Source organism: Apodemus sylvaticus, chromosome 4, assembly GCF_947179515.1.
Source record: "Apodemus sylvaticus chromosome 4, mApoSyl1.1, whole genome shotgun sequence".
Classification (NCBI taxonomy): Eukaryota; Metazoa; Chordata; class Mammalia; order Rodentia; family Muridae; genus Apodemus; species Apodemus sylvaticus.
Genome location: NC_067475.1, coordinates 117,573,824 through 117,579,795, shown reverse-complemented (window position 1 = coordinate 117,579,795; position 5,972 = coordinate 117,573,824). Strand labels below are relative to the sequence as shown.

General features: G+C 44.5%; 1 pseudogene; it reads right to left on the bottom strand.

The window, feature by feature from the left end:
* Positions 1 to 1,264: 1,264 nt before the first annotated feature.
* LOC127683929 (uncharacterized) lies at positions 1,265 to 1,386 on the bottom strand (annotated as a pseudogene).
* Positions 1,387 to 5,972: the final 4,586 nt, after the last annotated feature.

Below are 5,972 nucleotides of genomic sequence, written 5' to 3'. Positions count from 1 at the left end.
TGGGGGATTTCGGAAGGGAAACAAGGAAAGAGGATAACATTTGAAATGCAAATAAAGAAAATATCTAATAAAAATATGTCATTTATATGCTAAAAAAAATTTTAAAAGGAAAGGAAAAGAACCTGATTTTCAGGCTTATGTGAACCCATAAGCCAATATTCTAATATCCATTTTTCCTTTGTGAATTTAACCTCATGCACCCCAATCCCACTCATCTCCCTCGCCTCATACCCACTCTCCACCTTGCAGATTTCAGGGCCACGTCTCCTACACTCACCTCAGGGCTGGTTTACCCACGCAGCCCCATCAGGGCCAGCTCTACTGTGCTTCCCAGTTGAAGTTCAGGTCCTGGTTTCTCAAGTGCAGCAGCAGGTAAGGGACAGGGACATCTTTCCTGCTCTTTTGACCCCATCGGGCCAGCTCTCCTGCCCACTGCAGGTGGCAAGGACAAAAGAAAGGGAGGGGACCTCTCCTTTGTCCGTGCCACCACTCCACAGACAAGGGGAAAGGCCAACACTCCCACTCACGCCCTCCAGTCCAGCTTGTCCATGCCCCTACCACCAGGGTAAACTCTAATGTGCTTCCCAGGCAAGGTGCAGGGCCTGGTCTCCCAAGTGCTGTATGGGCTCAGGGAAAAACTATCTTTCCTTCATTCTTACCAACACACAAGAGACGAGTAGCAGGGCCTGCTCTCCCCAACTCATACCCTTGGGCCTGGCTCACTCACCCACAACTCTCACAGTGTGCAGGGTCTGTTTCTGGAGCACTGTAGCTGGTTAGGGACAGGATCATCTCTCCTGATTTCACATCCCCAAGGCCAGCTTTCCCACAATGCCCTGGAGAAGGGTGTGGCCAGTTCTGCACAGCCCTCAGGCATCAACATCCCCAGGGCAGCAGACCAAACCAGGCACATCTACCTTTGAAGGTAACAAACCCCTGCAGCTTCAGAACCAAAAACCCCAGTCTGTGACCAGCTACTCACGTCAAGCAGTTCTTCACTGCCCTCAAGCCTCTAGTTCTGCCTCTCTTCATTGTGCCCACATCCTTCTGTTTCTCTTTCTCTTTCATTTCCCCACCTCTTACTTACTCCTCTTAGTGGCACCCAGAGTCTCTGAGTGTCTAGGGTCATCTCAGGAATGGTTTCCCGAGTGCTATGCCTCACTTGTGCATTATGACACTGGGCAAAAGTCATCTTGGATGTGGTCAGCACCCCAGACTTGCTTGATGTTGGGATGGTTGTCTTGGGCTCACTTTTTTTTCAGGAAGTGTTACGCTACTAATCATTTAGCAGATGTTCGCTGAATGTAGACATAGCCTCTCTCTTCTCTGCCACCTACTGATGCACATGTGATACAGTAGCCACGCCTGTAATGCCTCTGGGGCAGGGCTAATCTCTATACATTCTATACATGAGAACAAGGCTCAAACCCTTGCACCCAGTGATCTAGAAACAAGAGCTGGTCTAACATCAAAGCCCAACTTGATTTTACCAAACCACAGAATTAGAATCCTTGAAGGCTCCCAAAGATTGTTTATAGAAACTAGATGGTCAATGGAAGCTATGCAGAGGGTTCAAATGGGAATTCATGGGCTAGGGATTTCATGCTTGGAACCTTCTCCAAGCACAAAGGGCAGGAAGGCATCCACGGAATCAAGGTGAGTTACACAGAAGGCAAATCCTGAGGGACAGAAGATTGACTGGTACAGGGTCACCAAACCTAGAGGCTCACTGGAGATAAACAGTTGTTGCAATCTCATTCCCACACCTGAGTCCCAAATACATAAACTCCTTCTGCCAGCCTAATGTGAATCTTCAAAATCAAGCACATCCTTGAATAATCCCTGATGATAACAACAGCTGTTAAGTGTTTACTAGACTTGATGTCTTTAATAAACAGTAAATGTATCACCACAGTCTTTACAGCTAGAAGTATATCTAGACTCAAAGCATTTAAAGATGAGAAAACTGAGGCTCCGAGCTAAACACTTCACAGTAGATGAGCTCTGTACAGTAACAGTCACCACTGACCTTGATGCCTCTCTTGAAACTGTCCTAAACTAATTCTATGGAGGCATATTCAAGTCAAGAGGCTCAAATTAAAGAATCCTATAGTCTAATCTCAGGAAACTGCTAGAAGAAATATTTTTCCCATGAACCAAGTTAAAAGAGGAGAAACATGAATGGAATGAAGGAAAGGGGAGGGACAAGAATCAGCTTTAAATGTCAACTTACCACGACTTAGCCTCACCTGAAAAAAAAAAAAAAAGTTCAAGCAAGTGCCTGACTGGTTGGTCTGCAGTCATGTCTGTGAGTGTGAGTCTTGATCATCAATTGATGTAAGACTCATCCCACGGTGGGTGGAAAACTCCCCATCCTTTTTCCTGACAAAGACAGCCTGAAAGGAGTAGCATTTATCTAGGCTCATGACTCTGGAGGTTTTGGTCCATCAGGGCAGTGAGATTATAGCAGAGCAGTGACTCGGGGGAGATCAGAAAGCAGACAAAGGATGTGCTACAGTTTCCCTTCTTTCTCTTCTATATCCCTTTAACTCCAGATATGTGCCCCCTCCAGACCAGGTAATGGCAACATGGGCCCTCCTTATGGTTTACCCTCTGGAAAATCCCTTGAAAAATCACCCAGGAACACGCCTTAAGTCTCATGGATGGGTGTATTTTTAATACAGTCAAGCTAACAATGAAGATTAACACAGGGCAGGGATATAGATACATTACATTTGGCAAGTGCCAGACAAGGCAGTGTCTGCTCAAAATGAAGAAATAAGAAGAGAGAGAGAAGACCTCAGGATAAGTGTGCCTATAACATTTCCAAAATGTTAATAATTATTTATTAATAGCTCTAAGCGATGTCCCTACTTTCCCATGACCTGCCATCATCTGAGAGCAGACCCTCACAGCACTTTATCTGAACAACTGTCCCATCCATCCCTCAATTGCTTTGACTCACCACATCCAATCAGATTTTTAAACCCCCCCTATTAAAATCTCTTCCTCGGCTTTCTGTATCCTCAGGATAAAGTCAAGTCCCGAGTTTGTCCAATCCTGGCCCCAGTCCACTTATGGCTTCATCTTGTGTCATTTATTATGTAGGCTCTAATAATACTGAAGTATTTTCTGTCCTCAAGTGAGCCAGGATCTTGTATGCCACCGTGTTATCCCACATGCATTCCTTGGGCATGAATACCACTCCCCTTCCATCTCTACTTGGTTCATCGATACTTCCCAAGAAGGACAACCCAAAGAGTTGACTCTTCCCATTCCATTGTCCCCTCCTGCTGCACCCCCAGGCACATCACTCTCAGCCTACATCTGGAGTGGATTCTTGCTGGAGTCTCTCTCTCTCTCACACACACACACACACACACAGAGAGAGAGAGAGAGAGAGAGAGAGAGAGAGAGAGAGAGAGAGAGAGGAGCATTATCAATTTATCTCTAGCACACTAGCATAGAAATGGACACATTTGGCATTACGCTATACAGTTGCTGAGACAATGAACTAACAGGTTCTCCTTTATTTGGGGCCCCAGAAAGTTGGTGTGATTCCCACGGGACATTGTGGTGTTGAGAACTAAACACAACATTATGAAGATAGTGATATTTGCTGACCTTGTGTGGGTCAATATTTAGACACTGCAGCACAAGGCTGACTTTCACTTAACTTAATGTCAAACAAAATGTCATATTTTCTTTGCTTTGTTTTGGGAGGTGTTTCAGTTTATTTGTTTTGGGAATTTGAGGAAGGGGGAAAATGAAATTATTTATAGCCAGTTTTTCACTCTGCTGTTCATTTGACTTTTTTTCCCTGTTAAAGTACAATATAATATGTTTACCTCATTAGCAAAGCTTATTGATCTAAACCTGTAATTCTATGTCATTAACAACATTTTGCATTCTGAACCTAACATTCAGGTTACTGAGACTCTGTTTTAAACATTTGAATATTAGGTGAGCATATATTTTATTTTTACACACATGCCCATATAAAACACATTCTACATTTCCAAGTTATTGGGAGAAACAGAACATTTGAGACAGAAACAGGAAACACACCACTGTGTAACTGCCTCCAGCTCAACTCCTGCACTAAACCTCATACCTCCACTGAGATTCTTCAACTTAGAACTTCAGGCCACTCTAGCATTCTCCACAGAGGTCTGGAAAAAGTCGACAACCTGCTTTGTCCATGCTATTTAACTCGCATACTCTAAAGATACTAAGGAGTGCCACTGGAGGTTAGTTTAGCATGGCTTGCACGCCCTTTTCTGCATCTCCATCATCACACCTGATCTCTAAATCCACCAAATAATAGACACGCTGATGAACCTCAGCTTCCTGCTTCCTACAAACTGGTATGTTTTGAGCAGCTGCCGTTCTTGATTGTAATGTACCTTTAACAATCACCTTTAAAAAAAAAAATCTCAGTTATCATGGGCTGTGCTCTAGGCCAAATGCTATCCTCTAGGCCAAGAGCCATAGATAGCATTTAACACCGACACGTTTTCTTTCCCTCCGATATTCTCTAGGTACCATTGCTAACTTCTCCATATTGTCACAAATTCCCTAACAGAAAGGATAGGAGGAAAAGCAGAACGTTCCAGAAGTGCATCAGTTCTCCGGTCTTCATGATACCCCTTGCTCCAGGCATTTCAATGCCCTAACCGGGTTGTCCCTGCTCCAGACAAAACAGAACAAGCTGCCTGTTAGTGTTGAGTGCTTGGGCTCCTGCAGCTCTCTACTTTGAGCCTGTTCTGTAGACTTTGCTTAGAATGTTCTGTGCCTTTCCGAACGTCAGCTTTTACAAGAGTACATTGGCAGTTTATTAATGTTCTTAACCCCCCTCCTGAAAGGGCCCATCTTCTGCTGCAGTTCTGACCATCTGTGTTTCCAGGTTTCTAGAAAGCTTGTTCATATTTCTTGCAAAGCCTAAAATGCTAAATTCTAAAGCGTGTGTTGACTACCTTCCTCTACCTATCTCTCCAACTGTTACAAATGTCACTTCCTGCAGCTCAAAGGATGATGAGCTGTCTTTCACAAAGCTATTCTGAGTGTCTCACCCTGTCAGAGAGGTCCTTGACCTGTGACTCTGGAGAAAACCATGTTCTAAACATAATTCCAGGTCGCTCCCCTCCTTGACCTCACATTCACGCTATATCCCCTGAGCTTCCAGAATCATAACTGCCTCAACATATTATGTACCTCTGACCTTCAGGCTGAAAAGTACAACCGATAAGCCACAATACAGCAAAAGTTGTCTTAATTCCCCAAAGGAATCTATGGCCCCACCTGTTGTCCTGGGTGTCATTTATTGCCACCCTTGCACACAGTCAAGGATAAAATAGGAGAAGCTGAATTTAAGCCTCTATCGCCTCACCAGAAGAAATTCCACTGAGCTCCCCATGACAGCTGCACACTGTCAACGGGCCATCCATTTCACAGTAACTTCTGCCACCACGGTTTTCTTTCCCAGCATTCAGTTCATACCTATAAATTGAACTCCCAATCTGTAGCACACCTAGCTTCTCTTGAACAAAAAAATACTCCCTAAAGATATTTATGGGAGGAACCTGCAGCTTTCTTGCCTGCAGCCATATGACAACGAAGCCACCTGAGATGACATAAAAAGGGATCTGGAGCCTAAAGAACTATCCCTGGGAGCTGCCCCGCCCCTGGACCCTACAAAATGACAGATTGTGTCTGCTCATGATGTAATCCAGTTTATCTCAGCTATGACTGTGATGAATACTCTTCAGCTACTCTTGGTCTCCGCTACAAGCCCCTCCCTGCGTATTATCCAGGTGGTATGTGAGGTAGGCTCAGTGTGCTGTGTTGGGTTTAACCTGCCAAACCACTGAATCTCTTCGCATATCCAAAATTGGAATGGGAAGCTACTCTTGAGCTGCCTATTTAGGGACTGTCTCTATTCAACTCCTCCTGTACACTCTTTATCTACCTTA